General features: G+C 33.0%; 1 protein-coding gene across 1 annotated transcript in view; it reads left to right on the top strand.

The window, feature by feature from the left end:
• Positions 1 to 6295: 6295 nt before the first annotated feature.
• The window catches only part of pnt (ETS transcription factor pointed), a 69282-nt gene continuing 63699 nt past the window's right edge, over positions 6296 to 11878 (top strand). Inside the window, exon 1 of the mRNA XM_089243637.1 lies at positions 6296 to 6618. The gene's annotated coding sequence lies outside the window, so the exon portion shown is untranslated. The remainder of the gene's footprint in view (positions 6619 to 11878) is intronic.

Below are 11878 nucleotides of genomic sequence, written 5' to 3'. Positions count from 1 at the left end.
AATCAACACATGACAGGATGAAAATGTAATGATAATAATAATGTTTTTCCTCCTTTATTTTTTCCCACGAAAACTCATCAATGGAAAACAATCTAATGGGTTTCTCCGAAGATCTTTCAAATCTCGTCTTGTTCCATTCATATCCACACAAAAGCCAGGGAGATCCTCACTCTTCCTCTTTTAACACTTAATCCCATGTATGAGAAAACGCTTAAAAGGAAATAAAATTTCCAATGGAAAAGTTTCAATATTTAATTTCCGTTATAGCAAGAATTTCCAACTTTTACACATTTACCCTTAGGGAAGAGAGAGAAATTAAAATTTGTTTATATAAAATATCCTCTTCTGTGCAAGATCTCAAGATATTTAGTCGCACCTCCTGAAATAGGAGTCCATGGACTCATTGAGGTCCTTGAAGAGGTTATAGGGTGCCCGTGAGCTGGAATGAGAAAGCAATTAATTCGTTTCTGCACTACTATACGAATATTATTTTGTGGAGTTCCGTGACCTTGACTTTGATGACGCAGGAGGTTTATGGATTTTATCTCATTAGCACAAAGGAACACAATAGGTTAGAACCCCTGTTTTAAAACATTATGAAAAAGTTAGTGCTGTATTTAGAGGCTTTTACGTTCCTTTACTGTCAAAAATATCATTCCCCTGCCTCACAAAAAAGGAAATTAACTGTCCCTTAAATATTGCACCCCAAATACGCACACACGTTCAGGGGTTGCCTTAATACATGGGCCCACCAGGACAGGGCATGCCCCCCCCCCCACATCCTGGAGCAGGGCCTCTATTCTGGGATCTTTTGCGCGCACTACAGACCAGATTTTCACGGGCCCTCTTTATGATGAATTTGTAACGTGAGAAAACAAAAAATGACGAGAATCGTCCCGGGCTCCAGGGCTGGAACCCTGTCAGCCCCACCATTGTGAGGGCCATGGGACAGTCTCAGGCCCATGTGTCAGATACAAATTTACGCCTGTGGAGATTCTGGACCTTATTTATAGTGTAGGTGTAGGCTAAATGTATGATATAAGATCCCATGAAGCGGCTAAGAATATTCTATGAAATAGGAAGTAAAACAAATAATTTTTGAATATTCTGATGATTTGAATCAATGCTCCGGATTACAACAACCTTTCGGTAAAAACTTTTTTTTGAGGAAATCAGGTTCAGCCGGGTACAGTCGACGGATTATCAATGATTTCAGCACACAATACCCGATTATGCGAGGAACAATTCAATTGCCATTTTACAACGTTAGTATAGTTTAAAAACTGATAAAGGATCAATATTAATAAAACTTCTGAAATAAATCAGGCATAAAAAAAAAATGAAATGAAAATTGTATTTAATTACAATGATCATAATACCTAAGAAGGGAAGTTAGCGCCTTCTATTGGCTCAAATGAACCAAAATGAGGAAAGATGTTGAAGACAACTTGAATACTTTGAGGTCAGTACCTACTCTCAAAAATGTATTTATCTTAACTAAATAACTTATTTTCTAATTCCAAATGTTTCATTCAATAAAAGACATTTTGTGTATATCGGTTGACGCGTGAAGCATAATATTCGATTAAGCGGGGAAAAGTCATTGGAATTATCATGTTAAGCGGGGAACTTTTTAACATAGTCTCTTTGGGAGAAATTTCGGTGTCGGAGGATTTTATCCGTTCGAGTGTGGTATCCGTTTATCCGCGTTATCCGATTAAGCGGGGGAGACACGCGGCGTACCTTTCAAGAATTTAAGCAAATTTGTGTTCTTTGTTTATAAATATTTTAATTTCTTAACTATATTCATTCATGATATTATGGCCCTGTTGTTAATGATTTTTTTCGTCAAACCTTGAACATTTTTCTTTCCTTTTTTTGGCCTAATTATTACTATTTTTTTAATGAAATAAAGCAGAAGTTGATTAAAGAATGATAGAATAATAATATGAAAAAAGTATAATTATTATATAGTATAATAATACTTAAAAAAAGAAAATTATTCAAAAAACAAAAAACCTCATTCATCATTTATTTGACACCAAACTTCGAGACATTCCGGTTCTTCCAAAAAGGAATTCCAAATCTCTCTCTCTCCTATTGCGTCACATTATTTATTATCATTACTTTCTTTTTTTATGATGCATGACCCTCGTGCATAATGTCACCGATTATTTTTTATGAATAAAAGTCTAATCTAAAGGAAAATTTATGACCGTTAATGATGGAATCCATAAATAATTTATAAATATGCGTTTTATTTCGTTGTTGTTGCTGATCGGGACAACACCTGATCTTGATTAAAATGAAAAGTTTCTTTGTTTCGAAAGACATTCCGACCTTCTAAAAATGACCAAAACATGATGGGTCATTTTACGTGCTTCCTGGGCTTCCTGGAAGGAAGATGTTTTAGGGCTTTTAAAGTGCTTAGCTTTGTTGGAAATTCCAACCTAATAGGTGCCGGAACCTAGGGGTGAGCCCCCCTCACCCAATAATTTCTGAAAAAAAAAAAAAATCAATGCAATGCTCCTTCCCTGTCCTGCGTACCCGCTTGAGTCCCGTATGTTGGGACGACCAGCAACTTTCAGCCCTCCCAATGTTTTCTTCGTGTCAGCGCCTCCTGCCAACCTACGAATTTATATGATTAATCTCGAAAATCGTAGTACAGGATCTCATTATCGTGGGGATACCCTACTGGCTAACATCCTGAGAGTTGCGATCTTCCCAGTGCCGGATAATATGGGGAGAAATGAATTTGTTTCGTAAAATACGGCCTTACGTTGATCTAAGAAGTATACTATATTAGTGAAAAATTTAAACTTTTTTTTTATTTTAAAAAATTTTTAATTTTTAGAAAAATAAATTTTTCTAAATAACGTGCAGAACTCAGATACCCCCTATGCATGTTGCAAGGGGTTGTACAGTTATTAAAATATAAAAATTAACTATTTATACGGCACCCTGTCTTCAAAAACCCAATTAGAAGGTTGTGTCCGGTCTCTGCTGAGGCCAGCAATAAACTTTCACGTTTCTAAGTGCAATATTCGCTGAGGTATTTGATTTCGAAAATCGGAGGAAAGTTGGGAAAGAACAGCATAAGCTATCGGACAGAGCTTCTTTCCCTTATTTATGCTTTTCTTTCCCAACTTCTCAGCGATTATTGCACTTAGAAACGTGGATTTTTTTTGTTGTTGGCCTCAGGAGAGACAGAGCTCTGGGTTTTTGAGGTCATGGTGTCCCTATAAAAAGTTAATTTTCATATTTTGATAGCAGTATAACCCGTTGCAACATTATTGACGTATCTGAGTTGAACAGGTTATTTGTATACTTTAATTGGAAGTATTCCTTTAGGATCAACGGATCGCTAGTAAAATGCAACAAGGGGGAATCACCGTGCATACTTACTCCCGAAAAATCATATCAAGAAAATCTCATTATCGAGAGACCCCTTATGCACCTGAAGCCTCCGGGATGTGCCCTGGTAAAACGGCATTGCATAAGTGTCCTTTATTTTCCGTGATGGAACCCCGAACTACTCCTATATAGGCCAGTCTGGCAGGGCACCGGCTGAGGCGGCATAGGGTTAATATATATACTATGTATATTTTTACTTCTCTATGGTGCAAATTTACTTTTGGGGAGGGGGTGAAAAACCCAAGTATCCCTCCAAAAAATCTTAACTTAATGTATAAGCAGTTATGTGAAGACCAGTGCCGTCTTAACGCATGGGGCCCACCCAAACACGGTCCAGGGGCTTCAAGAGAAGGAGGGGAGCTCACAAAAATAAGAAATGGTTGAAATTTTTGAGAATTTGCCAGGTTGGCCTCAGAGAAATCCTTTGGCCCGGGGGAGGGGCCTTCCTGATGCTCTCAAGACGGCCCTGGTGAAGACCCTGCTAATACATGGCCATTACACGAGTGATCTTTTCTGATGTCCGTATACGCATCCATTCCCACAAAATCAACAGCCTTAAATGCAACATAATCAACGTTTACTTTAACAATTACATTCCAATGGTGTTATAGTTAACAATGCACTAAAAAAAAAACTACATTGAGATTGCATGCACGTCAAAACTGATTGAGCACCATTTTACTCTGGAATATCTTCTTATAGTGGGATGAGTTCACATCATTATCGTTCTGTATATATATAGAGAGAGAGAGAACAAAAATCAACATCTTCCCGAAAATCATTTTATGATCTTCTTAGAGTACATTAAGCACATAAAGGAAACTCCATTAGAATACACAAGGAGTGTGTGTTGTAAAAATAATGGCTGTTCTCTTCTCCTCCCAGTCTATTCTCAATATTTCTCTTTCTTTTTTTTTCACTGTGGTCAGAGGAGTTGTAAAAACTGGTTTTTTATTTAGTGAACTTCTCAATGCAAGCAGCCATTATTATTAGAGAGAGAGAGAGTTTACTTGTGGCGATGAAGAAGTTGAGGGCACCAGCAGCAACAGTCCCTGGTATAGTAACCCTCCCGAACCTTTAAAAGCGCCAAATGAAGCCAATGCGTTATCTCGCTATTTTCACATGATTTTTTTTATTGAAAGAAAATGTTTCTGTAAATGGTTCTCAAGAATTTTTCTATTGGCTACCTTCCCCGTATATTTTGATACTTCGGTATTTTTTTTTCTTCTCAAAGGTTGTGTTAAAAAAGAAGCTTTTCTACGGACAAGTTGGCATATTTCACACACTGAGTAAATACATTTTAAGGCCGATCAAGCCTGATGAGGTAAAATAATGCATAAAATGCCGTCTGGGCGAGTCCAGGACCCAAGGTTCCCCCAACACTTTTTGAACTTTATGTATGAGATGTGATTTTGCTGGGCGTTGTCGACATTTAAAAAGGTATACGGAATTTCAGAATGAATGGAATGAAAATCCAGACAAGATGAAAAAATTAGTTTTAGAATGAATGAAAAAAAAAATCAGTTCAGTATGAACGAAATAATTTCAGAATGAATTTTGAATTTGTGAAAGAAAAAGAATTTTGAATTTGTGAAAGAAAAAGAATTTTGAATTTGTGAAAGAAAAAGAATTTCAGAATCAATGAAAGAGATAATTTCAGAATGAATTTTGAATTTGTGAAAGAAACAGAATTTCAGAATCACTGAAAGAAATTATTTCAAAAAGAACATATTAAGGAAGAAACAATTTCTGAATCAATGAAAGAAATAATTTCAGAATGAATGATATGATTTCAGAAAAAATGAAAGAAGTTTAGAACCAACAAGAGAATTTTAGATCCTATGAAAGAATTCTAAAGTAAATTAAAGAAAGAATTTTAAAGTAAATTAAAGAAAGAATTTTAAAGTAAATGAAAGAAAGAATTTTAAAGTAAATGAAAGAAAGAATTTTAAAGTAAATGAAAGAAAGAATTTTAAAGTAAATGAAAGAAAGAATTTTAAAGTAAATGAAAGAAAGAATTTTAAAGTAAATGAAAGAAAGAATTTTAAAGTAAATTAAAGAAAGAATTTCAGATTTTATGAATTTTAGAACAAATGCATGAAAGAATTAAAAAATTTATTTCAGAAAAAATTTCAGAACCTTGCGATTCCATCACCCTCGAGAAAACATGCTGCTATCATGTTTTTGTATGCTACTATCATACACTGCTGATTTTATAAATTAAATATTTTTTTTCAGATAAAGAAAGTAAATGAATATCATAAGAAAACAAATCACCAAACATCTACAAATCAATATCAATAGAATAAATTTGGTATTATATATATTTAAAATTTGTTTCTTAAATATATTTTCTGCAATTCTGATTTTCCGAATATTTTCATTTTGTTTATTCAGATTATACATCGAAAAAAATTGGTGAAGTGTTCATACACGTTATTTTTTCTATAACGTCCATATTTTACTATGTCCTTACTTTCGAGAGAAAAAAAAAAGAATTCACACAGATAGAAATTTTCTATTTCTCACTATTTGTGTCGGGAAGTTATCCTGTTGCCCTGGATTTTTCATATTTATTTCCTTCAAGCAGGTGGTGGTATCAAAAACCCTCTTTTTTTATATATATAATGTGTATTTTTCTTTTCTCACGTTTTTTCCCACCCTTTCTATTATTAGAAACGCGCCAACCAGACGGAGATAACGCGCCAAACCACCAGATCAGACTCGATGGTTAAAAAAAATCTTACTCTTATAAGAAGGCCGTGAACCTGTGCCCCGTGACGTCACACCCCCTTCGCCATTCACTGAAAAAAGATTCGACCAATGAGAGAGCGGCATTTTGCGACTCAATGGCTCTCCGTTTACAATTGTGACGCCCGATAAAGAAGCTTTTGCAAAACTTTCTTCGAAGGTTTTATTGTTGTTGTCGCTCCTCTTGTGTTTGAAATATTTTTTTTCTTGTGTGTTTCTATTATTATTATTTAAAAAAAAAAAAGACAATTATTGTGAATGTTTGTTGATGTTGTGAGTTGAGAAAAGATTTTATTTTAATAACGTGTTGATCGATGCTATTTTTGCGAAAGTAAATGTGAAAAGTTTATTAGTCTCGTTGAAAAGTTGTGATTGCCGCTTTTCCAAGAAAGTTGATTGGAGCAGCGGAAAAAAGCTCTGCCCTCGGCGCTTGTCGCTCCTCGTATTTTTACGGTAAGTTCTCTATTTCTTCCACTAATTGATATTAAATAATTAATGATATTATAAAAGAATGTTAATCGTGTTGTTTAAAAGCTCAGGAACGAACAGATTCGGTGTAATAATCATTTCAGAACGTAAACATTTGACTATATTTTGATCCTATTTTAAGTTCTTAGAAGAAGAAGCAAATTAATGAGTATTTATTGGTATCAATATCATTTAAAGGTCCTTAATCACGTCGTGTAAAAGTTTTAAGAATGATCGTATTTGATTTAATCACAAAAAACGCAAACATTATACGCTGTTTTGATCGTATTTTTACTGTAAGTTATCTTTCTTCAGTATTTCTTCTCCGAGTAGAAGAAATTGATTTATACGTACCACGTATGTATTTGAGAAAAGTAGCTATTAATAATGAGATTTCATCACGCTTAATAGATTAATGGCTTAATCACGCTGTTCAAAGGTTCAAGAATGAACAGATTTGGTGTAATAGTTTAGAAACATAAAACGTTCAACAATATTTTGATTGTATTTTTACAATCCTAAGTTCTATTTCTTCTACTAATTATTAATTAGTTAATCATTTACTTCTATTAATTATTGATATGAAAAGATCCTTAATCATATCGTGTATGAGTTATATTTTTCAAAAGTTTGAGATTGAATCGATTTGATGTAATTAATTTACGCAAACATTCAATAATGTTATGAATAATACATTAATGTTACTTAATGTATTTTTCTTCTCCAATTAAAAAAAAACCTAATGTAAAAATAACAAGTAATTATTGACATTTGATTGTTGACAATCACGCTATTTGAAGAACAAGTAGCCTATATATCAATTATTAGTGACATCCGAAGATCCTTAATCACGTCGTGTACAAATTCAATAATGATCATATTTGATGTAATTACAAAAAATGTAAACATCAAGCAATAGTTTAACTGTAAGTTCTTTATTTCTTTTCTTATCAAAAAAACAAAACAAGAATGTAATTGGTAATCAGTAGAACTGGGAATCGGTTAAAATTTTTAACTGGTTAATCAAAAAGTTTCAATCGATTAATCAAATTTTAATTGAATATTTTTCAGTCGAATTTTATTTAATATTTTTACATATAATATTAATAGATGCTGCTAAAAGACATTTTATTCATTTCACACACACCTATTCGCCAAATGTAAACAGATATTAGGAATAATAAAGGAATTAAGGTTGCTCACTTGAAGCAATTTGATATGAACCTATTTTTTCAAAACCTATGATTAGAATCTTGGATATATATATCTTGGAATCCTACCTCTTGGATCTCGTCTTTTTAAAAAAAAAAGGTAATTATACAAGTATATCTAAAAGGTATTTTAGGTTACTCACTGAGTTTGAAACTACCGTTCGAAACACACTGTTGCTTGTTTTAATACATAGAAACTTCTCCCAAATGGTACGTGTGAGAAGAGTTGATGCTTCCAAGAATACGAAAAACTACTGTTTATGGTGGAAACAATGTAAATTTTGGTTTTGTCTTCTAAAACTCCCATCAAACTCAATTTGAAACTAAAGTAATCAGTTTTCGTGGAATCGACTTGTGTGTGTGTATTTAGCCATTTATCATTCACTGTACAATCAAAACCCCGTCGTAAGCACCCCCCCCCCACTTCCCGCTTATCGTCAAACTTTTTCAGTGAACAAATCTTCCATATATAGGGATTACATACGTCAATTTGTGGTTTGATATAACGCCAAACTCGATATAGCACCGGGAACGTGTGAGACAAATGGTGGCGTTACATCGGGGTTTTACTGTATTTCACTTGTATTTTTCCATGCCGAAAAATTTGATCAAAATATTGATTCAAATATATTTGAATATGGTCAGTTATCCAAAATGTTATGTAAAGAAACATAATTTGTAAGACATCTAATCTGTTTTTTCCAAACAAATCAAGTTAATTCACAAATTGTTGATAGAAATTTTAATCAGATTGATCGATTCGATTAACAATTGATCACTTAACCGACCTGATTAATCGGACCCACCCCTGATGCCAAGTGATTATTAGGGGATTAAAAGAATCTTAATCACGCTGTTTGACAGTTCAAGAATGAAGGATTTGATGTAACTGAATAAGAACATAAAAAACATTCATCAATATTTTGACCATATTTTTACTGCAAGATCTTTCAACTGCAGCCTATTTCTTCTCCCATTTAAAAAAAAAAGCAATGTAATTGAAAAAAGCAATTATTGACTAAATCTTCATCACCCCGTTTGAAAGTTCAAGAATGATCATATTTGATGCAGTTATGTACTTCAGAACATGTTCATTTCACAATATTTTGACTGTATTTCTACTGTATGATCTGATTAATTTATGTTAATATTATTAATTATGTTATATTATTAGTTTATTATTATTATTACTGTGTTCTAATAATTAATTAGAAATTATTGCTATCAAAAGATCCTTAATCACGTCGTGTATAAGTTTACGAATGATCACATTTGATGTAATTACAATAAATGCAAACATCAAAGAATATGTATTGACTTTTTTTTTACTGTAAGCTTTTCCCTTTCTATTTGTTCACCCTTAAAAAAAATGTAACATTTTAGTTGATAATAAGTAATTATTGACATTAAAAGAATTGATCACACGCTTTTTAAAAGTTCAAAAATACAAAACGAACCGATTTGCTGTAATAAAAAAAAAGTGAACATTAAGCAATATTTTGAACGTATAGTGTATTTACTGTAAGTTCTACATTTCTTCCCCAGTCAAAAAAAAGAACGTGATGTAATTGATAAGTAATTATTAATAGTGAAAGACGCTTCATCATGCTGCTACAAAAACTGAACAGATTCGATGTAATTACTTAAGAACATCTAATTTTTTTTTTGTTGCCGTATTCTTTTACTGTGAGTTCCCTTTCTATTTCTGCTCTCATGGTAATATGTAATTATGAATATTAAAAGACTTGATCACGCTGTTTAAATGTCATCCATGAAGAAATTTGATGTAATTACTTGAGAATATTCAACAATATTTTTATCGTATTCTTACGGTAATGTTTGCTCTCTTATTTCTTCTCCCATCAAAAATAAATAAATAAAATAATGTAATTGATAAAAAATATAATTCATATGCGAAAATTGAATATCGCTCAATCACACTGTTCGAATGTTCAAAGTTCAAGATTGAATATATTTTTTATGTAATTGCAGAACACGCTCAAACATTCAACAATATTTGGGATTTTGTTTTCGAAAGTGTTCCACTATATTTTCTACTTTATTAATTTTTCTAAAAATAAATATTTTGTGGTGCTGAAACGTAATTGTTATAGTAGTCTTCCGAAATTGTCTTCACAATTTTTATTCTCCACAAGCCACATACATCCTAGCTCATCCGAGAATTTCATTCAGCCCGTAATTTCGGGGCACAAAAAAAATGCTTAGGACCTCCTTTCGCCCTGATTTTATAATTTTTTTTTGGGGGGGGGGGAAGAATCGGCATCTATTATTTCAGAATATGCAAGAATGCTGAGCAATATGCATACAAAAAATTTCGAACTCACAATTGAATGCAAATTAGCACAAAAATCGATGAAAATTCAGCGCTGAAAGTACTTTTAAACTAACGAGAAGAATCAGTTTTCCTGAAACTAATGAAAGTTTCTGAATTGATGAATTAAAAATTAATCGTAAGAAATAATTTTTTCCAGCACAATGAAAATGCATAATTATTGAATGAAGCAATTCCGGAATGGATGAAAGAAATAATTCCAAAGTTCATGGAAAAAAATTCTAGATAAAATGAAAATTTAGAAACAATTTAAGAAATAATTTCAGAATTGATAAAAAATGAGAATTCACGAGAGAAAACGCTCCAGAAGTGATGAAAATTCAGAATTGATGCAAGAAATAATTCAAGAATTGGTGAAAGCCTTCAATAATTTACGGTGAGTGCGGGACCTCATATGAAAGCGCAGCGCATGGTACGACCACACCCGCGGCACACCACCAAGGGCGGCTCTGCCGTGTGACGCAATAATACATCAAACTATGATAATATAAGACAGTTTTCCAAACTTTTTTATTCCATCGCCCCTTCAGAAATTTTTCTCTCTCATCCCCCCCCCCAACTTAAACAAGCCCATAGAACCCTATGTTATAACCGTAGCTTCTATTGCCCCCCCCCCGATCATTCCATCGTCCACCGGGGGGGGGGGCGATATTGCTCGCTTTGGGAGACACTGATATAGGATGTGAACCTGGAACTTACTACTGTATGTAGGTATACTATGAGAGTTCGTGAAGAATTTTACATTGATCAAAGCAAGTTTGTTTGAATTGACATCATCAATGTCTTTCATTTGATGTTTGGCCCTTGCAAGAATAGCGTCCCTCAACATCCCGCAAAAATGTTTCCTAGACAGAAAACGTCCCGCAAGCCGAAAATTGTGTGCATAATGAGTGAAATGCAAACGAGATATATTTTTTGGCATCACAGAATTGTGAATTTTCTTATTTGTTTGCGTAACAGGAGGAAGTGACTCTTGATTGATTGACATAGGAATTCATTATTATGATATGAATATAACATGGCCGTCCATCTAATAATAAGCATTAAATAATTGATAGCTTTTAAGAAATATAATTCATCATAGTTGATTTAGTTGTACAGAATTTTTTTTTGGTGACAGTTAACGAACGTTCGTTTGGTTTTTATTCATAGATGATAGATTCATTAATAGATGAGTATTGACTTGCTAAAATTATTATTCGCCTATTTCATTTCTTAAAAGTGAAAACCAAAGAAAAAATTTTTTTTTCAGTCTTCTGTCAAGAATTAATGGATATCCGTAATGAAATCGATTACAAAAATTTTTGATTTTCAAATAAAATGATTGATACAGCATCGTGCCAATATGTTTTGAAATTTTTCTTTTGTATTATTTATATTTTGTGTTCGAGGCACATTACGTTTCTATTATACTTCTCTAAAGGCAATAAAAGAACAGTAGTTTATACTGGGCTCCGCGGGAAGACGGGGGAAAAATTTACTGCTCTAACTAATTGACGTAATATACAGTCATATAATACTATAATATATTTGCCATATACAGTAAAACCCCCTCTTAACGGACTCCTCAGATGCGGTTACCCCTTTTTCACGGCCAAATAATAATTTCCGCTTTAATGAAAAATACATGCATTTCAAACCCCTGACTAACGGCCACCCCTCTTTTACGGACAAATTTTTT

The sequence above is a fragment of the Pholcus phalangioides genome, unplaced genomic scaffold, assembly GCF_987345545.1.
Source record: "Pholcus phalangioides strain wild (caught in Gottingen) unplaced genomic scaffold, Ppha-v1.0 ptg000015l_1, whole genome shotgun sequence".
NCBI lineage: Eukaryota > Metazoa > Arthropoda > Arachnida > Araneae > Pholcidae > Pholcus > Pholcus phalangioides.
This window is presented reverse-complemented; position numbering and strand designations above follow the sequence as displayed.